The sequence below is a fragment of the Rhinopithecus roxellana genome, chromosome 9, assembly GCF_007565055.1.
Source record: "Rhinopithecus roxellana isolate Shanxi Qingling chromosome 9, ASM756505v1, whole genome shotgun sequence".
NCBI lineage: Eukaryota > Metazoa > Chordata > Mammalia > Primates > Cercopithecidae > Rhinopithecus > Rhinopithecus roxellana.
In genome coordinates, this window is record NC_044557.1 from 48,511,053 (window position 1) to 48,537,293 (window position 26,241).

Consider the following 26,241-nt stretch of genomic DNA (forward strand, 5'->3'; position numbering starts at 1 on the left):
ATAAGTATACTTGAAATGTATATAAAATGAGAAAAAATTATATTTTAAAATGCACTGGGTTTAAGAAGCCATATGAGATAAATCAACTGGCTATTTTCCCATTAAATATCCAAAGTAGCCTGGAAACTTTTCCATTTTGTTTGATTATGATTATTATAATTTTATACCTGGAATCATTCTAAAACACATGGGACAATGGAAAAAATGTTTTATGAGGCAAATGAGCTCACTTTAAGCAGCTGATTCAGATTTTATACAATGATAAAAAAATTATTTCAAAGCCCACATTACACGAATATAAGAAATTTCAGCTGCTGACATTGTAAAGATTGTTTTTATTTTACTTTTGAAACAGACCAAAAACCTCTAGGCTTCCACAAATCTAGTGTATAGTAACAAATCCAGAAATTGCTGTTCTGTCACAATGGCAATGTCCTTTCCAAATTGCATAACAGGTTTTGGATTTTTCTCCATCTCTTGTATCCTTTAAAAACCATCCAGAATAGTGTCAGGAATGTAGTAGTTGCTTGTTTAGTATTTGTCCATTTATCAAATTAGTTTTCTTTTACTAAAAAACAAAGAAATATGCTTTCAAAGTAAAAATTTCCACAGCTCAGTAGAATTGCAGTTAAAAGAAAGCCTCTCTTCCTTCCTAGAATCCAACTCTTACTCTCAACTGAAACTGGTTACGGTTTTTTAGAATACTTCTTGTTGAGGCTCACAGAAAGCACTTGTGTGCATACCTTTCTCCTCAAACAGTGCATTAGTAAAGGGACTTTATAGGACATACATTAGCGAGTTCAAAGAGAATAGGAAAGCATCTATCTGCAGATGAATACCTTCAATAGATTTCTACAAGATAAAACTTTGGCGGAAGAAAGTCAAGTGAAAAAAAAGATCAGAGAAAGAACACTCTAATAGAAGGGCAACGAGACCACTTGAGGAAGTCTTCTCTGAAACTGGGGGAGTAAATCAAGAAAGAAGATAGGAGATCCAGGAAATTGTGGATCCAGCTCTAGATGAGATGTTGCAACAGGGAAGTTGTGGATAAACCATGTAGTTTTGGAAACAGCAGTAAGTGTGCTGAGGAACAACTGAGTCATCAGTACTAGTGATCTCATAGAATGCGGTTCCAACAGTTTGTGTAAGATGATGGATAGACAGATAGCCCGAGTGGAAAACACAATCCAGAGCTGATGGTCTGTCTGCTTGGAGATGAAGCGTCTTTGTATATGACCCTTACACTTATAAAAAGATATAAATAAGGAAAAGTGAAGTAAAAGAAAAACCCAGGTTGATAGTCTGTGGCTAGAACTTGTCAGATATGGTGTTGAGAGAAGAGGGGACGTATTGAAAGAGGAATTGGGGTAGGGAAAAAAGGGGAAACTACATCTCAGTCTCATATTAAGCCAAACTCGCCTTTTGCCTTTTGTCTCAGTTTGCAGCTGGATATGGCTGCTGTGAAAAGACAAGGCTCTCTAATAGAAAAAAAAAAAAAAAAAAAAAAACTGAAAGGAGCATTGCTAGGTTGACTCTGACTTGTTTCCAGGGAAGACAGCTTACTACAAGTGGGACAGATTTTTCTTGGGTGCTAGTGGTTTCAGGCTGTATAGGCGTAATGTTTAATGGCATATTTCCAGGTTACTGACCAAGGAGCTAGTTAGACTAAAACAGCATTGTTGCAGAGTGGGTTCTCCAGGACACAGACACTGAGATGAAAATTAGATTGTAGAATGTTTATTAGAAACTCTATAGACATCAACACCTTTTAAAAAGGGGTGTGGGGAAGCAGCATCAGGCAGAGAGAGAAGTGGTACTGTGATGCAACATCAACATCTTAAGCTGACCCAGAGGAAGTTCCGGAGTTGATGGGGTCTGTCTGTGGTGTTCCCATTAGGCCAAATGTAAGAGAGCCATTGTACCCCTCCCTGGATCAGACATCAGATGAGGGCCACCCCTGAAGAGTGTGCCTTTGGTCAATGGGAGGCAATCAGAAAAGGCTGTTCGATGAAGAAAGGTAGTTTTTTGCAGCACTGCCAGCTGCTGAGGCAGGCTCTTCCTTAAAGGGGACCTAAGCAGTTTAATAATAAGTTTAGACATCAGAAGAACTTGGCAGAGAGGTAGCAAATACAAGAAAATAAAAGAAAGGCTATAAAACATGTGATAGTGGGCTAGGACTGGATGGAGGCTCAAGGCAAACTGCTAGAAAGGAAATATGATCATGTGGCTTTACCTAGTCACAGTAATATGAATATCATGTATTGCTTTTTGCGTTTTATATTCAACCTGTTGAAATTTGGAGGATTTGTGACTACAAGGCTACGAATGAATGCATATGATCCCCATATTAATCAAAATTTAAAATTATAGATAACCAATATTTTGAAGTTGAAGGTGGAAAGTCGTGAAAGAGAGTCGGATTACTAATATCATTAAAAGGTAAAGTTAGAAATCAATAAATACTGTCTATATGAATAGGACAAGAAATAGAGGTTTAAGTATATTATTCTGATTTACAATAGTTACCAATAGGGAGAGAATAATAGAATAACAATTTGAAGAATAGTGGAAGTATCTGTTCCACGACTATTTGGTAGGTGGTTACGTTTGAAGTGATGTAGGCATGGCACTTTACAATTTTCTCAATTTATTCTACTACAGTTGGTCTGTTTGAATGTAGCATCCCTTTTGAAGAAAAGATATTTGTTCTGAATTTTCAAATTTATGTACATAAAGTTGAGAACTGAGTTAATTGAATTTTCTCATTATTTCATTAATATTACTTTTTTATTTCTCTTTTTGTGTCCTAATTAGTTTATTAAGTAGTTTGTGTTATCAGTTCTTTCATATAACCTTATGCTTGATTTGTATTAGGTTTACTCTGTTTGTACCTTCTAAATGTCATTAATTTCTGCTTTTATCTTGGTTAACTTTTCCCCCTGTCTCATTAAAGGTATTTATTTTGCTTTTTCAATTTAATAGTTAATTTATATTTTCTTATTTCAATGTTTAGCATTTAAGACAACAAACTTTCTTATAGTGAATCATTTCATAGTTTATATTTTATTTCCATATTTCATATTGTGGTTTTTCGTGTTTTCCAACTATTATATTTAGATATTCTTCAATTTTTTTGCTTTTCCCCAGTTTAAAGGTTTTCAGCTTAAAGATGCCTTTTGAGGGGGATTCTATTTTTAAAATTTAACTTCTACTTTGATATTGTTACCAAAAAGCAAGGTATATATTATGTGTAAATGTGGAATTTACTGAAGTTATATTGAGACTTAATATAGAACAAATTTTGAATGTATTCCCAAGAGAATTTGAAAAGAAAGTGTATTCTATTTTCAGGATGTAGAATTTAGTATATTCATATACATATAAAATGTCTTAACATTATTATTTTTATTTATTTATTTATTCTTTTGAGACTGAGTCTCTCTCTGTTGCCCAGGCTGGAGTGCAGTGGCGCGATCTGGGCTCACTGCAAGCTCCGCCTCCCAGGTTCACACCATTCTCCTGCCTCAGCCTCCCGAGTAGCTGGGACTACAGGCTCCCGCCACCATGCCTGGCTAATTTTTTTGTATTTTTAGTAGATACGGGGTTTCACCATGTTAGTCAGAATGGTCTCCATCTCCTCACCTCGTGATCCACCCAGCTTGGCCTCCCAAATTGCAGAGTCACTGCGCCCAGCCCACATTATTATTAATATATAGAGAGGCCATAGATTATTACTATTTTTGCCCTCTTTGATATACCATAGGGTAAGATATATCAGTCAAAATCACCCACTCCTCTGATAAATAAGTTTCATTCTGCTATTTCATTCTCTTCCATTTTTGTTGTATAAATTTTGGATAACGAATCTTTATTGTTGATTATACAGTATGTGTAGTACTGTCTTAATAACTAGGCTTTCAAATTAAATGTACTTATTATTGTAACAATACCTTCATTCTTCTTCCTTGAATTTAATCCATGTTTACTTTCTAGATTCTCTGAATTATTTTGATATAGTCATGGCTTTAATTTATGGCAATAGTTTTTTGACATAGTTTTCATTACATACATTTTTTAATAAACAAAAGAAAGATCCACCTAAGTGCATGTCATTTATTTCTTCTTTTTGCCTCTTTTCTTCCCAGATAAACTGGCCTGGCAGTGTAGAAGGAATTCTGCAAAACCCCTTTTTCACATTTCTTTGAGCTGGAACCAGCTCTACTTAATCATAGTCACATTTTTGTTACTTTTTTTCTTTGTGGTCCCATACTTCTTATAGTTGTCGAGATTTAAGGTATCTTTTCTCATAATATTTAAAGACCTCCAAATTTAGTTTTCACAGAAAAATAGTCAATACATAAAACAGTTCGAAAGCTATGAAACCCACAATTCAACATGTGACCTCTTTTCTAGCTCCCGTAATATTCATTCAATTTCTTTGCCTCTAAAATATGCTCATGTCTCAATCTTTAAAGTATTTCAGCGGATTCTCACTGCTCTCTGTATAATGCTCAAACTCTTTCACCCGGCTTATGGGCTTCATGGAAGGAATGTGCTTTCATTTCCTACCTTGCTTCTGAAAACTTTCCTTCTTACACTCTATGACACATTCAAACTAATATATGCTTTAGGTCCTTGATCAGTTTATAGATCTTATTTGGATCTGTATTTGAACAACATATAAAGAAAAATATTTTGAGGACAATCAAGGTAATTTAACTAATAATGATTTTATGAAATTAAGACATAATTTTAATGTTTTTAGATATAGTATTTTAATTTTGTGTAAACAAAGAAATATTATTTACATACATATGATGAGAGGCTTATGATAATGTCTGAGATTTGGTTCAAAATAATATGAGGTTGGAAAGTACATGAAACAAGGCTGTCTGAGCTCATAATTGTTTAAACTGGATGTTGAACACATGGTAATCATTATACCAATCTCTTGACTTTTGTATGTTTGAAACTTTTCAAAATAAAAAAATTTTTTTTGGATCAAATTATGGAAATGTATTTTAATATAGTTTCAGATAATATATAGGCATCCACAATTAATCTATTACTACATATTTATATAAAATGGTGTATAAAATGCATATATAATTTTTATTTACTTTTTGGATTTTGAACTTTTAAGTTCAGGGATACATGTGCAGGATATGCAAGTTTGTTACCTAGTTAAACGTGTGCCATGGTGATTAGCTGCACAGATCATTCCATCACCTACAGATTAAGCACAGCATCCACTAGCTGTTCTTACTGATGTTTTCCCTCCTCTCACCCTCCAACAGGCTCCAGTGTGGGTTGTTCTCCTCCCTGTGTCCATGTGTTCTCATTGTACAGCTCCCACTAATAAGTGAGAATATGTGGTGTTTAGTTTTCTGTTCCTGCATTAGTTTGCCAAGGATAATGGCTTCCAGCTTCATCCATGTACCTCCAAAGGACATGATCTTGTTCTTTTTTATGGCTGCGTAGTATTCCATGGTATATATGTACTATATTTTCTTTATCCAATTTATCGTTGGTGGGCATTTGGGTTGATTCCATGACTTTGGTGTTGTGAAAAGTGCTGCAATTAACATACGTGTGCATGTATCTTTATAATAGAATGATTTATATTCCTTTATTTATATAACCAGTAATGAGATTGCTGGATGGAATGGTATTTCTGTCTCTAGGTCTTTGGGGAATCACCACACTGTCTTCCACAGTGGCTGAACTAATTTGCACTCCCACCAACAAAAGTGTTCCTTTTTCTCCACAACCTCACCAGCATCTGTTGTTTTTTCGCTTTTTGATAATAGCCATTCTGACTACTGTGTGATGGTATTTCATTGTGGCTTTATTTGCATTTCTCTAATGATCAGTGATGTTGAGTTTTTTTTCATGTTTGTTGGCTGCATTTATGTCTTCTTTTGAGAAGTGTCGGTTCATGTCCTTTGCCCACTTTTTAATGGAGTTGTTTTTTTAATTGTAAAATTGTTTACATTCCTTGTAGACACTGGATATTAGACCTTTGTCTGATGGGTAGATTGCAAAAATGTTCTTCCATTCTCTAGGCTGTCCATTCACTCTGATGATAGTTTCCTTTGCTGTGCAGAAGCTCTTTAGTTTAATTAGCTCCCATTTTTCAATTTTTGATTTTGTTGCAATTGCTTTTGGCATCTTCATCATGAAATCTTTGGTGTGCCTGTGTCCTGAATGTTATTGCCTAGGTTTTCTTCTAGGATTTTTTGTTTGGGGTTTTCCATTTAGGTCTTTCATCCATCCTGAATTGATTTTTGTATATGGTGTAAGGAAGGGGTCCAGTTTCCGTCTTCTGCATATGGCTAACCAGTTATCTCAGCACCATTTATTAAACAGGGAATCCTTTTCCTATTGCTTGCTTTGGTCAGGTTTGTCGAAGATCAGATGGTTGTAGGTGTGTGGACTTATTTCTGTGTTCTCTATTTTGTTCCATTGATCTTTGTGTCTTTGTACCAGCACCATGCTGCTTTGGTTATTCTAGCACCGTAGCATAGTTTGAAGTCAGGTAGCGTGAGTATGATACCTCCAGCACTTTTTTTTTTTTCTTTTTTGCTTTGGATTGCCTTGACTATTCAGATTCTTTTTTGGGTTCTATATGAATTTTAAAAGTTTCTTTTCTAGTTCTGTGAAGAATGTCAGTGATAGTTTAATGAGAATAGCATTGAATCCATAAATTCCTTTTGGACAGTATGGCTATTTTCATGATACTGATTCTTCCTATCCATGAGCATGGAATGTGTTTCCATTTGTTTGTGTGATCTCTGATGTCTTTTAGCAGTGGTTTTGTGGTTCTCCTTGTAGAGATCTTTCACTTCCCTGCTTAGCTGTATTCCTAGGTATTTTATTCTTTTTGTGGCAGTTGTGAATGGGAGTTCATTCCTGATTAGGCTCTTGGCTTGACTGTTGTTGGTGTATCTGAATGCTAGTAATTTCTGAATATTGATTTTGTATATGAGACTTTGCTGAAGTTGCTTATCAACTTAAGAAGCTTTTAGGGTGAGATGATGGAGTTTTCTAGATATAGGATCGTGTCATCTACAAACAGGGATGGTTTGACTTCCTCTTCTTCTACTTGAATGCTTTTACTTCTTTCTTTTGCCTGATTCTCCTGGCAGAACTTCCAATACTATCTTAAATAGAAGTGGTGAAAGAGGGCATCCTTGACTTATGCCAGTTTTCAAGGGGAATGCTTCCAGCTTTTGCCTGTTCAGTGTGATATTGGTTGTGGGTCTGTCATATATGACTCTTATGATTTTGAGGTATGTTCCTTCAATACCTAGTTTACTGAGAGTTTTTAACATGAAGGGATGTTGAATTTTATTGAAGGCTTTTTTGGCATCTATTGAGATAAGCATGTTGTTTTTGTCTTTAGTCCTGTTTATGTGATGAATCACACTTATTTATTTGTGTATGTTGAACCAACCTTGCATCCTGGGCATGAAGTCTCTTTGATCGTGGTGGATAAGCCTTTTGATGTGTGGCTGGATTTGGTTTGCCAGTATTTTGTGGAAGATTTTTGCATTGATCTGCATCAGGAATATTGGCCCGAAGTTTCCTTTTTTTGTTGTATCTTTACCAGTTTTTTTTTTTTTTTTTTTTTTTTTTTTTTAATCAGGATGATTCTGGCCTCACAGAATGAGTTAGGGAGGAGTCCCTCCTTCTCAATTTTTTGGAGTAATTTCAGTAGGAATGGTACCAGCTCTTCTTTGTACCTCTAGTAGTATTTGTCTGGTCCTGGGCTGTTTTTTTGTTTGTAGCTTCTTATTACTGCCTCAATTTCAGAACTCATTATTGGTCTAGTCAGGGATTCAGTTTCTTCCTGCTTCAGTCTTGGGAGGGTGTATGTGTCCAGGAATTTATCCGTTTCTTCTAGATTTTCTAGTTTATGTGCATAGAGGTGTTTATAGTATTCTCTAATGGCTGTTTGTATTTCTGTGGCATCAGTGGTGATATCCCCTTATCATTTCTGATTGTGTATATTTGAATCTTCTCTTTTCTCTTTTTTATTAGCTAGCTAGAAGTCTATTTCATTATTGTTTTTCAAAATCCAACTCCTGGAGAAATACAGAACACTTCACGAATTTGCATGTAATCCTTGCGCAGGGGCCATGCTAATCTTCTTTGTATCATTTCAGTTTTAGTATATGTGCTGCCAAAGCAAGCACAAACACAAGTGTTGACTAAGGCATCTAAACTATTTTTCATCTCTGTTATATCATCAAATAAAAGATCATACTAAAAAATCTGTCAACAACAACAAAAAAGACAATACTAGACCACTTGTTATTTTATCTAGTATTTTCTGGATATATATTGGTCTTATCACATAGAGAACTAACAATCACCCTAATGGTTCAGGTATTGATATACTTGTAGATCTGTATATGTTTTGTAAGTAAAACAAAGATAACAGATCTTTGATTCTGCCAACCAAGGTTGGCTCTATTCTTGCATGAAGAGTCAGCTTTAATGTATGTATCTAACCACCATAACATATTTTTACATTGCTCTGAAATACTAGCCTGTTTTGCTTGTTATTGGCTTCATGACCTGAGTCTCTTACTTCTGAGACCATAGTGAAGATGCACTATTGGAAAAGGGCCTTCATATTTATTCATGTGAACAAAATATGCATATGAAAATGAGCACGCATGTGCACACACATGTATACAGGCACACACAAAGATAAATATTTAACAATGAACCTAAAAAAGAACTCTGTACTTATGGGAGGTTAGAGTTTGAGAGACATGTGGAATGGAAAGGCATTGAAAATGATGCAGAGCAATTTATCCTGGCCCTGCGTTTGTGCCAACTGAGGAGTTACAAAACAATATTGTTTCTGGGTCCCATTCAAAAGCAAATACATCAACATGTCTGGTTATGGGACCAGCCATATGTATTTTTAAAATTTTCCCAGGAGGTACTAATGTGTAACAAATACTGAGAATACTCATAAAGAGCAAGCTTTGTAAACATTTATCTGAGGTCAAATGAAAACTTTTCTGTGCCACCTTTCTTCCACTGAGGTTCTCTTGCTTCATACTCCCAGATGTAGTAAGAAGAAAATGAATTATAACATTGAGATAAAGGACAAGTTGATGGTGCTTGGAGTTTACTCATTTATTTATTCTGCAAACATTCATTGAGCACCTGTTATGAACTGTGTGCTGGGCACTCTGGTGGTAGTTGCTAATACGAAATTAACAAGACATTGTTTCTGCCGTATCATTAGGAAAGACAAGTAATCTGTGATTACATTCCTGAATGATAAGTTCAACATTGTGAGGGTAAATTTAAGTTACGTAAAAGTGAGGAAGCTGGGCACGGGATTTTAAAACGAAAGGAAGAAGTTCCTTTTTCTCTTTTCTGTTTTGCCATTTAATTCATTTGCAGAAGAAAACAGGTAATTTGTCCTATGGATTTTTTGCTTATTTCGACCTTCTATTTATGTTTACTTTTTTTTTCTCCTTGCCTCTTGTATAGCCTATAAACTGTTAGCTCAGTCTAGAGACTTGTTCACATTCAGGTTCGAGTATGGGCTGGAATACTTCATAGGTAATGTTGAGTACTGCCATCAGGAGACGCATGCTACCTGTTTTAAGTGTCCTTTTGGATTTTATGGACCATTATTTTCATTCCCTAAATCCAGTATTTTGTCAAGGACTTTAAGTGGTTATTTTCTTTTACTCCTTCTTAATTTATTTGCCACAATTTTCTGTGGAAAGAAACTACTCTGATTGACTATTTAGTTATGTTGCAGTACAGTGAATATAAGAAAATCAAGATAAAGGCTTGCTTCTTTACCAGTTTTCAAAATGATGAGTTGGTACTTAAATATCAGTTAAAGTAGACTGCTGAAGGATTTTTCCTGTTATTGTGAACTCATGTTTTTAAAAATTAATCTCCTCAGTCCATTACAATTTTTTTCCCTGAATAAACCCAACTTTGATCAATGACAACCACTTCAGATTGGCTCCAGAGAACTTTAGACTTGACCTCGGTCATCACTGATAACTTCCTTGTTTCTGGTATGATAGAATGTAACCAATATATCTTATACCATTCCTGATCTACACTGAGAACCAAACAGCCCAACAAGTAACTTAGTGGGACTTAGTGTTTAGGGAATCAATCTGAAAACTTGCCTGGAGTTATATAACCTAGGGAGGATGGCAGTGCTTTTCTGAGAATGAGCAAGAAAATGGACATTCCACATAGGCTGAGGAGTGCATGGTGGTCTGCAGGAAAATCATGCCATAGAGACAATAGCCTTTTAAAATTCTTTTTCATTACTATTTTTAATCCTCTAAGGCATCTGTTTATAGGCTGTTTCCTCCATGACTTAATTCCTTTGATGATGAAGAGGTGTGTGATAATGGCAGGCAATCATTTTATAAATTACCACTTCATTTCATGGCGTTCTGTGTCTGTCAAGGTATATGATAATCAGGAAATGCTTACTGAATAGTCACTATGCTAGTTTAAGGGATTCAAACAGGATTAAAACCTTATTTCACATTGTCCTTCAGCTTATTTCAATAGAGTAATGAATGCTATTGTTGGAGCCCAGAGCAAGAAAGTAATAAATTCTGCCTGAGTGAAAAAGAGAAATAGTCATGGAGTGAGTTTTGGTAAAGGTCTTAAAGGAATAAAACTTTGATGTGTGTGTATGTATGTAACAGGGGATGGGGACTTGGAGCATTATTTAAAACAGAACACCTGTAATAAAGACAAACTCAGTGATTTAAAAGTGGAAAGGTAGTAGATCCAGGTGGTTAGAGTATAGAATGGGTGGGAGTTCCAACATTATGCTGAGAAGACACTTTGAGTCAGTTTGTTGGGGTAGCAAGGTCACTTACAAAGTTATTATCTAAACTTGGGTAATTACAGTTGGCATTAGAGAGGCATGTATTACTGAGACACTGTACAAATAGAACAGTCATTCTGGTGAGTGGATGTGAGGAAGGATTTAAAGATGACAACATAATTTTGCTTATGATGACTATTATTAGAGCTTGGTCAATAATGGAGTGAGACCAAAGTAGGGTAGTTAGAGCTCAGAAATAACCTGATAAGACAGAGAAGGATATTAAAGGATTTTTTAAAAAATTTACAGAACATAAATCAAAAAGTAGACAATCAAGAATCCGAAAAATTTACTGGTAAATGTCAGATAATTTACAGGAGAGCTATTGAAGTTAAGTGTTCAACAACATATCCATCCATCCATCCATCCATCCATTCATTCATAATCATTTACTCAATGATTATCAAGGCCTATTATATTCATGTGTCTTTCCAGATACACATAGAAAAATAAAACGTGGTCCTACCCTTTGAAATGACGTAATATAGTAATAGATAACTAGGATTCACAGCCACAACTTTCAGCCTAGTGTTGATTTCGTCAGATCACCACTGCACAGTCCATCTCACTGGGTACACTTTGACTCTGTATGTTAAACCAAAGTAATTCGGTATTCATCCCTTTCACTAAATGTTGACACTAGTTGATCATGAATAGTCTCTGGGCTTGGGCAGAGCCATTTGGGCATTCCCATTTAGGAAAACCCATGTGCTTCTGAGCATTTTTAAAATTTCAACTTTTATTTTAGATAGAGGGGGTACCTGTGCAGGTTTGTTACATGGGTATATTGCATCCAGGTTGTGAGCATAGGCCCCAATAGTTAGTTTTTCAGCCCACAATCTTTTCCCTCCCTCCCCACTCTAGTAGTCCACAGTGTCTGTTGTTCCCATCTTTATGTCCATGTGTGCTCAGTGTTTAACTCCCATTTGTAAGTGAGAGCATGTGATATTTGGTTTTCTGTTCCTGCATTAATTTGCTTAAGATTATGGAGCTGAGCATGTTTTTGATCAAGTCTGTTCACAGCAAATGTCAAGGATTCAAAACACCCTATCATATAAGATGGCCATTCACTTTTTACAGTCCAGACCTCAAGTAAATGATGTACTTCCATTACTAATGGAGAAGGTATGTCCAACTCCTGCCCTAGATTCATACCATAGCTTTGTAAATGAAAAATTCTCTAAAATTATCTACTTATTAAAGTAAGTATAACTTAATTTATTTTCAATCAAACACCAAGTATTTTGCTATTTGATGCACCTCTTTGTAAATAGAGCAGTTTGCAAACTAGGAGTGCTCATTTCCACTGATTCCTAGTCTTTTCAGTCTCTCTTTATATTCATCTTTCTTAATTTAGTCTCAAAACACCCCCAAGGGGATTGGTGCTGATTCTTGCTTATTTGACATCAAAATTCTTGAGAGCTTGTTCCTCTGAAGCAGGGTTTTTTTTTTTCTTCTTCTTCTTCTTCTTCATTTTAAGGCATCTTCTCTGACTATTTCATGCTGGGAAAAAACAAAAACAAAAAAACACTAATAATAACCGCCCACCTCTTGTACTAATTTCCCACTGATAATGGGATCCTGGTCATGGACACTCTGCCTAGGATCACTTTTAGTATTTTTCCCCTAAAATTACACATGAAGGACTTCAAAACTCTTTTGGTGTTTTTTATACTTTTCCCACTTGAGTTACACAACTCTTTCTGCTGCACATTCAACTCATATTGAATACAATGCTTATATGCAAATTAGCAATTTCTGTTGACTGTCCCTTGAGAAAGAGAAATGTCAGACATCTGATGTCCCTCAAACAAAGTAATGATTATAAAAATTATGTAAAAAATGTCACAATGTCTTATACCAATGTATTATGTAATTCTTCACATGGCTATAAAGAAATATCCAAGGCTGGGTAATTTATAAAGTAAAAGAGGTTTAATGGAGTCACATTTCTACATAGCTGGGAAGGCCTCATAATCGTGGTGGAAGGTGAAGGAGGAGCAAAGGTATGTTTTACATGGCAGCAGGCAAGAGTGTGTGTGCAGGGGAACTGCCCTTTATAAAACCACCAGATCTTATGAGGGTTAATCACTATCATGAGAACAGCATGGGAAAGCCCACCCCCATGATTCAATTACCTCCCACTGGGTCCCTCTCAAGACACATGGGGATTATGGGAGCTATAATTCAAGATGAGATTTGGGTGAGAACACAGCCAAATCATATCATTCTGCCCCTGGCCACTATCAAATCTCATATCCTCACATTTCAAATCCAATCATGCCTTCCTAACAGTCCCCCAAACTCTTAACTCACTTCATCATTAACTCAGAGTCCCACATTTCAAAATTTCATCTGAGATAAGGCTAGTTCCTTCTGTTTATGAGCCTGTAAAATCAAAAGCAAGTTAGTTACTTCCTATATACAATGGAGATAACTGCATTGGGTAAATACATGTCCAAATGGGAGAAACTGGCCAAAACAAAGGGTCTATAGACCCTATACCAGTCCAAAATCCAGTGGGGCAGTCAAATCTTGAAGCTTCAAAATGATCTCCTTTGACACCATGTCTCACATCCAGGTCATGCTGATGCAAGAGGTGGGCTCCCACAGTCTTGGCTAGCTCTGTCCCTGTGGCTTTGCGGGATACAGCCCTCCCTCCTGGCTGCTGTAATGGGCAGGCATTGAGTGTGTGTGTCTTTTCCACATACACAATGCAAGCTGTTGGTGGATCTACCATTCTGGGGTCTGAAGGATGGTGGCCCTCTTCTTGCAGCTCCACTAAGCAGTGTCCTAGTGGGGACTGTGTTGGTAGGGGAGCTCTAACCCCACATTTCCCTTCCACACTGCCCTGTCAGAGGTCCTCAATGAGGGCTCCACCCCTGCAGCAAACTTCTGCCTGAACATCCAGGCGTTTCCATACAGCCTCTGATGTTTAGACATTTCTTCCACCAGATACCCTAAATCATCTCTCTCAAGTTCAGAGTTTCACAGATCTCTAGGGCAGGGTCAAATGCTGCCAGTCCCATTGCTAAAGCATAACTGGAGTCACTTTTACTCCATTTCTCTTCAAGTTCCTCATCTCCATCAGAGTTCACCTCAGCCTGGACTTTATTGTCTATATCATTATCAGCATTTTGGTCACAGCCATTCAGCAATTCTCTAGGAAGTTCCAAACTTTCCCACATCTTGTCTTATGAGCCCTTCAAGTTTTTAGGAAGTTCCAAACATTTCCACATTTTCCTGTCTTCTTCTGAGTCCTCCAACTGTTCCAACCTCTGCCTGTTACCCAGTTCCAAAGTCACTTCCACATTTTTGGGTATCTTTACAGCAGCACTCCACTACTTAGTACCAATTTACTGTATTAGTCCATTTTCATATTGCTATGAAGAAATACCCAAGAGTGGGTAACTTATAAAGAAAAAGAGGTTTAATAGACTCACAGTTCCACATGGATGGGGAGGTCTTACAATCATGGCAGAAGGCAAAGGAGGAGCAAGGGCACATCTTACATGGCAGGCAAAAGAGCATGTACAGGGTAACTGCCCTTTATAAAACCTTCAGATCTCATGAGACTTCTTCACTATCATGAGAACAACACAGGAAAACCTGCCCCCATGATGCAGTTACCTCCCACCAGGTCCCTCCCATGACATGTGGGGATTGTGGGAGCTACAGTTCAAGAGGAGATTTGGGTGAGGACACAACCAAACCATATCAACCAAAAAGTTCCAGTTTCTGTAAATGTGTTCATGTAATTGCACTAGTCAAATCTGCAGAGAATCTACACTGTCTTCCACAAAGGCTGAATTAATTTACACTCTTACCAACAGTGTATAAGTGTTCCTTTTTCTCCACAACCTTGCCAGCATTTGTTATTTTTTGACTTTTTCATAGTAGTTATTCTGACTGGTGTTAGATGGTATTTCATTGTGATTTTGATTTGCATGATCAGTGATGTTAAGCTTTTTGTCATATGCTTGGTGACCACATGTATGTCTTCTTTTGAAAAGTGTCTGTTCAGTTATTTTCCTACTTTTTAATGGGGTTGTTCATTGTATTGTAAATGTGTTTAAGTTCCTTTAGATGCTGAATATTAGACCTTTGTCAGATGGGTAAACTGCAAAACTTTTCTCCCATTCTTTAGGTTATCTGTTTACTCTGTTGATAGTTTCTTTTGCTATGCTGAAGCTCTTCAGTTTAATTAAATCTCATTTTTTCAATTTTTGCTTTTGTTGCAATTGCTTTTGGTGTCTTTGTCAAGAAATTTTTGCTTATACCTATATCTTAAATGGTATTGCCTAGGTTGTCTTCTAGGATTTTTATAGGTTTCAGTTTTAAATTTTACATTTAAAATCCACCTTGAGTTGATTTTTGTATATGTTGTAAGGAAGGGGTCCAGTTTCAATCTTCTGCATATAGCTAGCTTATTATCCCAACACAATTTATTGAATAGGGAATACTTTCCCCATTGCTTGCTTGTGTTGGGTTTGTCAAAGATCAGATAATTGTAGGTGTGCAGTCTTATTTCTGGGTTTTCCATTCCGTTCCATTGGTCTGTGTGTCTGTTCTTACACCAGTACCATGCTGCTTTGGTTAGTCTAGCCCTGTAGTATAGTTTGAAGTTGGGTAGTGTGATGCCTCCAGTTTTGTTTCTTTTGTTTAGGGTTGCCTTGACAATTTGGGTTCCCTTTTAGTTTCATAAGAATTTTAAAATATTTTTTTCTAATTCTGTGAAGAATGGCAATGGTAGTTTAATGTGAATTACATTGAATCTACAAATTGCTTTGGGCAATATGGCTATTTTCATGAAATTGATACTTCTTATCCATGAATATGGAATTTTTAAAATTTTTAAAATTTGTGTGATCTCTGATTTCTTTGAGCAATGGTTTGTAGTTCACTTTGTAGAGATCTTTTACGTTCCTAATTAACTGTATTCCTAAGTATTTTATCCTTTTTGTGACAATTGTGAATGGGTGTTCATTTCTTATTTGGCTCTTGGCTTGACTGTTGTTGGTGTATAAGAATGCTAGTAATTTTTTCACATTGATTTTGTATCCTGAGGCTTTGCTGAAGTTGCTTATTAGCTTAAGAAGCTTTTGGGCTGAGACAATCGGGTTTTCTCGATATAGGATCATGTCATCTGCAAACAGGGATAGTTTGACTTCCTCTCTATTTGAATGCTTTTATTTCTTTCTCTTGCCTGATTGCCCTGGCTGGAACTTCCAATACTATATTGAATAAAAGTGGTGAGAGAGGCCATCCTTGTCTGGTGCTAGTTTTCAAGGGGAATGCTTCCAGCTTTTGCCCATTTTAGTATGATATTGGCTGTGACTGCCCCATCGTTCAACATTACTCTAAACGCAGCATTCTTTTGTAGTTCTTTCTGGCTCTTCCTACTTCTTCCAAAGGCATTACACAGTACTTCAAAAGTACTTCAAAGGTAATTCTTTTTATCATTATCTCATCAAGGCTGTATAATCCAGGTGGACATGACCATTTGTCTTTTATTCTTAGCATATTTTTAGCATATGGAGAATACTCAATAAAATTTGATAAACAAAATTTCCTCTGTTAAGCTCTTAGTGTAGTCAGTGCTGGCTTACTAGGTTATTACACATGAAATCCAAGATTACAGAACATTTAGAAGATACATTTCTTCTTAAATTTTTGAAAGCAAATTGTATACAAAGTAAGCATAGTTTGAGTTAAAGTTGTTTCTTGGATTTATTCTTACTATGTTTATTTAAAATTCGATTATAAGAAGATATATGCCAATAGTGCAGATGTTAAAAAAAAAAAAAAAAAAGAAGGGGTGGAGCAAGATGGCCGAATAGGAACAGCTCCAGTCTCCAACTCCCAGCGCGAGCGACACACAAGACCAGTGATTTCTGCATTTTCAACTGAGGTACTGGGGTCATCTCACTGGGGAGTGCCGGACAATTGGTACTGGTCAGCTGCTGCAGCCCAACCAGCGAGAGCTGAAGCAGGGCGAGGCATTGCCTCACCTGGGAAGCACAAGGGGGAAGGGAATCCCTTTTCCTAGCCAGGGGAACTGAGACACACAACACCTGGAAAATCGGGTAATTCCCACCCCAATACTGTGCTTTAAGCAAACGGGCACACCAGGAGATTATACCCACACCTGGCTGGGAGGGTCCCACGCCCACGGAGCCTCCCTCATTGCTAGCACAGCAGTCTGCCATCTAACCGAAATGGCAGCAGCCAGGCTGGGAGAGGGGCGACCGCCATTGCTGAGGCTTAAGTAGGTAAACAAAGCCGCTGGGAAGCTCGAACTGGGTGGAGCTCACAGCAGCTCAAGGAAACCTGCCTGTCTCTGTAGACTCCACCTCTGGGGACAGGGCACAGCTAAACAACAAAAGGGGAAGCAGCAGAGGCCTGTGCAGATGCAAACGACTCCGTCTGACAGCTTTGAAGAGAGCAGTGGATCTCCCAACACGGAGGTTGAGATCTGAGAATGGGCAGACTGCCTTCTCAAGTGGGTCCCTGACCCCTGAGAATCCTAAATGGGAGACATTCCCCACTAGGGGCAGTCTGACACCCCACACCTCACAGGGTGGAGTACACCCCTGAGAGGAAGCTTCCAAAGTAAGAATCAGACAGGTACACTCGCTGTTCAGCAATATTCTATCTTCTGCAACCTCTGCTGCTCATACCCAGGCAAACAGGGTCTGGAGTGGACCTCAAGCAATCTCCAACAGACCTACAGCTGAGGGTCCTGACTATTAGAAGAAAAACTATCAAACAGGAAGAACACCTATACCAAAACCCCATCAGTACGTCACCATCATCAAAGACCAGAGGCAGATATAACCACGAAGATGGGGAAAAAGCAGGGCAGAAAAGCTGGAAATTCAAGAAATAAGAGCGCATCTCCCCCTGCAAAGGAGCGCAGCTCATCGCCAGCAACGGATCAAAGCTGGTCAGAGAATGACTTTGACGAAATGAGAGAAGAAGGCTTCAGTCCATCAAACTTCTCAGAGCTAAAGGAGGAATTACGTACCCAGCGCAAAGAAACTAAAAATCTTGAAAAAGGAGTGGAAGAATTGATAGCTAGAATAATTAATACAGAGGTCATAAATGAAATGACAGAGATGAAAACCATGAAACGAGAAATCCGTGACAAATCCACAAGCTTCAGGAACTGACTCGATCAACTGGAAGAAAGAGTATCAGCAATTGAGGATCAAATGAATGAAATGAAGCGAGAAGAGAAACCAAAAGAAAAAAGAAGAAAAAGAAATGAACAAACCCTGCAAGAAGTATGGGATTATGTAAAAAGACCAAATCTACGTCTGATTGGGGTGCCTGAAAGTGAGGGGGAAAATGGAACCAAGTTGGAAAACACTCTTCAGGATATCATCCAGGAGAACTTCCCCAACCTCGTAAGGCAGATCAACATACAAATTCAGGAAATACAGAGAACGCCACAAAAATACTCCTCCAGAAGAGCAACTCCAAGACACATAATTGCCAGATTCACCAAAGTTGAAATGAAGGAAAAAATCTTAAGGGCAGCCAGAGAGAAAGGTCGGGTTACCCACAAAGGGAAGCCCATCAGACTAACACCAGACCTCTCGGCAGAAACTCTACAAGCCAGAAGAGAGTGGGGGCCAATATTCAACGTTCTTAAAGAAAAGAATTTTAAAACCAGAATTTCATATCCAGCCAAACTAAGTTTCATAAGTGAAGGAGAAATAAAATCCTTTACAGATAAGCAAATGCTTAGAGATTTTGTCACCACCAGGCCTGCCTTACAAGAGACCCTGAAGGAAGCCCAAAACATGGAAAGGAACAACCAGTACCAGCCATTGCAAAAACATGCCAAAATGTAAAGACCATCGAGGCTAGGAAGAAACTGCATCAACTAACGAGCAAAATAACCAGTTAATATCATAATGGCAGGATCAAGTTCACACATAACAATATTAACCTTAAATGTTAATGGACTAAATGCTCCAATTAAAAGACACAGACTGGCAAACTGGATAAAGAGGCAAGACCCATCAGTCTGCTGTATTCAGGAGACCCATCTCACATGCAGAGACATACATAGGCTCAAAATAAAGGGATGGAGGAAGATCTACCAAGCAAATGGAGAACAAAAAAAAGCAGGGGTTGCAATCGTAGTCTCTGATAAAATAGACTTTAAACCATCAAAGATCAAAAGAGACAAAGAAGGCCATTACATAATGGTAAAGGGATCAATTCAACAGGAAGAGCTAACTATCCTAAATATATATGCACCCAATACAGGAGCACCCAGATTCATAAAGCAAGTCCTTAGAGACTTACAAAGAGACTTAGACTCCCATACAATAATAATGGGAGACTTCAACACTCCACTGTCAACATTAGACAGATCAACGAGACAGAAAGTTAACAAGAATATCCAGGAATTGAACTCATCTCTGCACCAAGTGGACCTAATAGACATCTATAGAACTCTCCACCCCAAATCAACAGAATATACATTCTTCTCAGCACCACATCGCACTTATTCCAAAATTGACCACATAATTGGAAGTAAAGCACTCCTCAGCAAATGTAAAAGAACAGAAATCATAACAAACTGTCTCTCAGACCACAGTGCAATCAAACTAGAACTCAGGACTAAGAAAGTCAATGAAAACCGCTCAACTACATCAACACTGAACAACCTGCTCCTGAATTACTACTGGGTACATAACGAAATGAAGGCAGAAATAAAGATGTTCTTTGAAACCAATGAGAACAAAGATACAACATACCAGAATCTCTGGGACACATTTAAAGCAGTGTGTAGAGGGAAATTTATAGCACTAAATGCCCACAAGAGAAAGCTGGAAAGATCTAAAATTGATACTCTAACATCACAATTAAAAGAACTGGAGAAGCAAGAGCAAACACATTCAAAAGCTAGCAGAAGGCAAGAAATAACTAAGATCAGAGCAGAACTGAAGGAGATAGAGACACAAAAAACCCTCCAAAAAATTAATGAATCCAGGAGTTGGTTTTTTGAAAAAATCAACAAAATTGACAGACCACTAGCAAAACTAATAAAGAAGAAAAGAGAGAAGAATCAAATAGACGCAATAAAAAATGATAAAGGGGATATCACCACCGACCCCACAGAAATACAAACTACCATCAGAGAATACTATAAACACCTCTACGCAAATCAACTAGAAAATCTAGAAGAAATGGATAATTTCCTGGACACTTATACTCTTCCAAGACTAAACCAGGAAGAAGTTGAATCCCTGAATAGACCAACAGCAGGCTCTGAAATTGAGGCAATTATTAATAGCCTACCAACCAAAAAAAGTCCAGGACCAGATGGATTCACAGCTGAATTCTACCAGAGGTACAAGGAGGAGCTGGTACCATTCCTTCTGAAACTATTCCAATCAATTGAAAAAGAGGGAATCCTCCCTAACTCATTTTATGAGGCCAACATCATCCTGATACCAAAGCCTGGCAGAGACACAACAAAAAAAGAAAATTTTAGACCAATATCTCTGATGAACATCGATGCAAAAATCCTCAATAAAATACTGACAAACCGGATTCAGCAGCACATCAAAAACCTATCCACCATGATCAAGTGGGCTTCATCCTTGGGATGCAAGGCTGGTTCAACATTTGCAAATCAATAAACATAATCCAGCATATAAACAGAACCAAAGACAAGAACCACATGATTATCTCAATAGATGCAGAAAAGGCTTTTGACAAAATTCAACAGCCCTTCATGCTAAAAACGCTCAATAAATTCGGTATTGATGGAATGTACCTCAAAATAATAAGATCTACTTATGACAAACCCACAGCCAATATCATACTGAATGGGTAAAAACTGGAAAAATTCCCTTTGAAAACTGGCACAAGACAGGGATGCCCTCTCTCACCACTCCTATTCAACATAGTGTTGGAAGTTCTGGCTAGGGCAATCAGGCAAGAGAAAGAAATCAAGGGTATCCAGTTAGGAAAAGAAGAAGTCAAATTGTCCCTGTTTGCAGATGACATGATTGTGTATTTAGAAAACCCCATTGTCTCAGCCCAAAATCTCCTTAAGCTGATAAGCAACTTCAGCAAAGTCTCAGGATACAAAATTAATGTGCAGAAATCACAAGCATTCTTATACACCAGTAATAGACAAGCAGAGAGCCAAATCATGAATGAACTTCCATTCACAATTGCTTCAAAGAGAATAAAATACCTAGGAATCCAACTTACAAGGGATGTAAAGGACCTCTTCAAGGAGAACTACAAACCACTGCTCAGTGAAATAAAAGAGGACACTAACAAATGAAAGAACATACCATGCTCATGGATAGGAAGAATCAATATCGTGAAAATGGCCATACTGCCCAAAGTTATTTATAGATTCAATGCCATCCCCATCAAGCTACCAATGAGTTTCTTCACAGAATTGGTCAAAACTACTTTAAAGTTCATATGGAACCAAAAAAGAGCCCGCATTGCCAAGACAATTGTAAGTCATAAGAACAAAGCTGGAGGCATCACCCTACCTTACTTCAAACTATACTACAAGGCTACAGTAACCAAAACAGCATGGTACTGGTACCAAAACAGAGATATAGACCAATGGAACAGAACAGAGTCCTCAGAAATAATACCACACATCTACAGCCATCTGATCTTTGACAAACCTGAGAGAAACAGGAAATGGGGAAAGGATTCCCTATTTAATAAATGGTGCTGGGAAAATTGGCTAGCCATAAGTAGAAAGCTGAAACTGGATCCTTTCCTTACTCCTTATACGAAAATTAATTCAAGATGGATTAGAGACTTAAATGTTAGACCTAATACCATAAAAACCCTAGAAGAAAACCTAGGTAGTACCATTCAGGACATAGGCATGGGCAAGGACTTCATGTCTAAAACACCAAAAGCAACGGCAACAAAAGCCAAAATTGACAAATGGGATCTAATTAAACTAAAGAGCTTCTGCACAGCAAAATAAACTACCATCAGAGTGAACAGGCAACCTACAGAATGGGAGAAAATTTTTGCAATCTACTCATCTGACAAAGGGCTAATATCCAGAATCTACAAAGAACTCAAACAAATTTACAAGAAAAAAACAAACAACCCCATCAAAAAGTGGGCAAAGGACATGAACAGACATTTCTCAAAAGAAGACATTCATACAGCCAACAGACACATGAAAAAATGCTCATCATCACTGGCCATCAGAGAAATGCAAATCAAAACCACAATGAGATACCATCTCACACCAGTTAGAATGGCAGTCATTAAAAAGTCAGGAAACAACAGGTGCTGGAGAAGATGTGGAGAAATAGGAACACTTTTACACTGTTGGTGGGATTGTAAACTAGTTCAACCATTATGGAAAACAGTATGGCGATTCCTCAAGGATCTAGAACTAGATGTACCATATGACCCAGCCATCCCACTACCGGGTATATACCCAAAGGATTATAAATCATGCTGCTATAAAGACACATGCACACGCATGTTTATTGCAGCACTATTCACAATAGCAAAGACTTGGAATCAACCCAAATGTCCATCTGTGACAGACTGGATTAAGAAAATGTGGCACATGTACACCATGGAATATTATGCAGCCATAAAAAAGGATGAGTTTGCGTCCTTTGTAGGGACATGGATGCAGCTGGAAACCATCATTCTTAGCAAACTATCACAAGAACAGAAAACCAAACACCGCATGTTCTCACTCATATGTGGGAACTGAACAATGAGATCACTTGGACTTGGGAAGGGGAACATCACACATCGGGGCCTATCATGGGGAGGGGGGAGGGATTGCATTGGGAGTTATACCTGATATAAATGATGACTTGATGGGTGCTGACGAGTTGATGGGTGCAGCACACCAACATGGCACAAGTATACATGTGTAACAAACCTGCACGTTATGCACATGTACCCTAGAACTTAAAGTATAATAAAAAATAAAAAATTAAAAATAAAAAAAATTAAAAAAAATAGTAGAATCTAAAAAAAAAAAAGACATAAAATCTACTGTTAAGTAGCTCTGAATTCTTAGAAATGTAATTATGTTTGTAACTTGTTAAATTGAAGGTTTTTAAACCATAAAACCCATAACAAATAAGATTTATCATATTTCCAATTCCATGCTGTTTGAGAAATACATTTTATTCTGAAGGCTTAGCAAATAACTATTTAAGTTGAATATAAACTTGAATTTTTCACTGAACTTTTAAAATATGCTTATTAAATGTTTTTATTTCTTAAATTACAGTATAACTTTAGATGACTTAGGTGGTTTTTGAGATTATTTGAAGAATCTCTTTTTTCAAAAATATGTATTAAAGTATAACCAGTCCACCAATTCTATTACTTTTCTACTGATGTTTTTAAGAAGTTTGACTTAATAGAGGCTTACAAATGGCTCCTTAAATAGGAGATAGGAGAACTGAATGGAATAGACCTAATTCCCCAAATATTAGTTTAAAATTTACTTCAAAAAGATAAAAATTAGCTTATGCTTGAGGAATATTTTCAAAACTGAATTACAAAATGAAATTTTAGGAGTTGATTTTTGACTTAGTAACCAATATTTGATGATTTTCATGCTCATGCAAATATTATCAAATTCAAACATCTCTTTTTCTCTGAAAGGCCAACTTTGTTTCTCTGTGGAATTCCTCACTGCTTTATGTGTTTGGTCACATAAAAAAGTTGGTCTTTTTGAGTTCCCCCTTTTCTGTAGATATTCTCCTTGTCTTTTCACCACAGTTCATAGATGTTAGATCGTCTTCTCCACCATGTGTATTATTCAGGTGATGGGAACTCTAAAAGCCCTGACTTTACCCCTATATAATCTATGCATGTGACAAAATTGCACATGTACTCCATAGATTTGTACAAAAGGAGGAAAAATATTATTGGTCACAAACAAAAAGCACATGAGTTGGTGAATCTAACTAAAAAGAGAACTGTGAGGCAATTGTTGTGTTAATTAATGTGGCAATCATTTCACAATGGATGTATATATCAAAGCATTACATTGTATATCTTGAATATATCCAACCGTTATTTGTCAAGTGTACCTCAATAAGGCTGGAAAAAGGGGGAAAAATAAATAAATGATAGTGATAAGCAATAATATTTTATAAATGCCCTTACTTGAAAGAATATTTTCCCTTTGGATTTTTTCTGATCCAAGTAATTGCAATTGCAAAAACCAGGAATCACTAATGTAGAGATATGGACAGCAAATTTGGGTTGCTTATACTATGACTATATTAGAAATGCAGCTTATTCCCTTCTCCATGTGGTCCCTGAGATTTTGCAGATGTCCATACAGCAGAAATAGGTCTTAGTGTGTGGCTTGTATGCAAATATACAAAGCTTGGTTGTAGGCATAACCCCTTTTTTCCTACAGATAGTTTATGAGAATGTTGCAATCAAAACCATGTCCTAACATTCCCAGTGTGCTCCCAAATCCCATGTCCCAGTTAGCATTTTGTTATGTGAACAAACTGAGTTCACAATGAGTCCATGAGATAACTGAATCTGTCTCTAGAATTTTAGTGTGATCGTGCTTAATAGCAAATGACCATTTAAGGTCCCCACCCAATCCTAAAACAGCCTTCTGGATTTCAAGAAGCTGTATTATAGCTGGTTATGTCATCATTAAGCCTCAACTAAATGATTATTAAGGCCCTTCTGTGTTCAGAGTTATGGGGAAAGATAGAAATGAAGGCAAAAGTTATAATCCTTTCAAAATATATTTTATTGCTTGGGCTTGATTACATATTAAAAATATATATTTTTTTTTTTCTTTTTGAGACAGAGTCTCACTTTGTCACCCAGCCTGGAGTGTAGTGGCCTGATCTCAGCTCACTGCAACCTCTGTCTCCTGGGTTCAAGCAGGTCTTCTGCTCAGCCTCTCAAGTAGCTGGGACTACAGGTACATGCCACCACTCCTGGCTAATTTTTGTATTTTTAGTACGGATGGGGTTTCACCATGTTGGCCAGGCTAGTCTCGAACTCCTGACCTCATGATCCACCCTCTTGGGCCTCCCAAAGTGCTGGGATTACAGGCGTGAGTCACCCTGCCCATAATGCAGTCTCGTACTTTAAAGGAAGAAATGAAGAATTAAAGGAATGAAGAAGCAAAAAGATTTTATCAAGGCAAAGCTATATGTATTAAGCCTTCAAAGCTAAACTTGTTTTTCTCTAGTTGTCAATGTCCCAGATAAAATAAAATTTGATATTTATTTGTCTTTTATTAAATAGACTAATAAAAAGTTAAAATTATTACATTTGTAAAATGTATTTTGAATAACATGGTCCAGTTATTTTCATATAGCACTAAGTATAGATTGAAGATTATATAAACAGTTAAACCTGGTCGTTGTACTACTTATAACCTTAAAAGGAAATAAAAGAAAGTATAAGTGGGAATAGGCATAGATTACCTACTAAGAAATGATATGTTATAATATCAAGAATAAATAATTTGCCTATTTCTTAATTATCTCAACAAAATGTGTTTTTTAGAGATTTTTTGAATCAGAAAAGTGTACCTATAACATTCTATCTAACAATTTAAACTGGTGATAAAAATGGAAATAGAAAAGAATAAAGATTGCTTCTGAACAGAAAATGCTTAAAACCAGCAGTATTTATTGATATTTTGTGCAATAAAAGAAAATGAAAGATGCAATTACGTCAGCTGCTTTCTCAGGTAAAGCTGTTTTTAAAGAAAACTTCTTAAAGTGATGGCTAACCGAACTCCCACGTGAAATGACTTTTTTATGACATTTTCAATGTACCTTCAATTCATATAATTCTAGTCTAAATTATTAGCCTAGGCTACTTTCCCTTTACTCACCTCAGATAGCATTTTTCAAGAAATAAACTTATGTACAGCACAAGTGGAAAATAAAACCACTTTCTATTTCTTCATTTATAGGAGGTTGAACTTCTCTGGAGTGCTAGAGCTATAGATTTTTCTGGATGTGTGCTTCAGAGTGAATTCAAGCGATATTACTTTTCTCTTAAATTACCAACCAACTGAAAAAAAAAATCACTAGTTTTTTGTTTGTTTGCTTTTTTTTTTTTTTTTTTTTTTTTTTTGAGACGGAGTCTCACTCTGTCGCCCGGGCTGGAGTGCAGTGGCCGGATCTCAGCTCACTGCAAGCTCCGCCTCCCGGGTTTATGCCATTCTCCTGCCTCAGCCTCCCGAGTAGCTGGGACTACAGGCGCCCGCCACCTCGCCCGGCTATTTTTTTTGTATTTTTTAGTAGAGACGGGGTTTCACAGTGTTAGCCAGGATGGTCTCGATCTCC

The 26,241-nt window shown here is 37.1% G+C and overlaps 1 protein-coding gene, 1 non-coding gene and 1 pseudogene across 22 annotated transcripts in view; 2 read left to right on the top strand and 1 right to left on the bottom strand.

Annotated features, from left to right (window-relative positions):
* The window catches only part of RALYL (RALY RNA binding protein like), a 737,403-nt gene that overhangs the window by 481,776 nt on the left and 229,386 nt on the right, over window positions 1-26,241 (top strand). The window lies entirely within an intron of this gene.
* Window positions 1-26,241, top strand: part of LOC115899702 — a 90,220-nt pseudogene that overhangs the window by 61,578 nt on the left and 2,401 nt on the right.
* LOC115899870 lies at window positions 8,092-8,198 on the bottom strand. Its single transcript, XR_004059458.1, has one exon. It is a non-coding gene; the product is annotated as a U6 spliceosomal RNA (small nuclear RNA).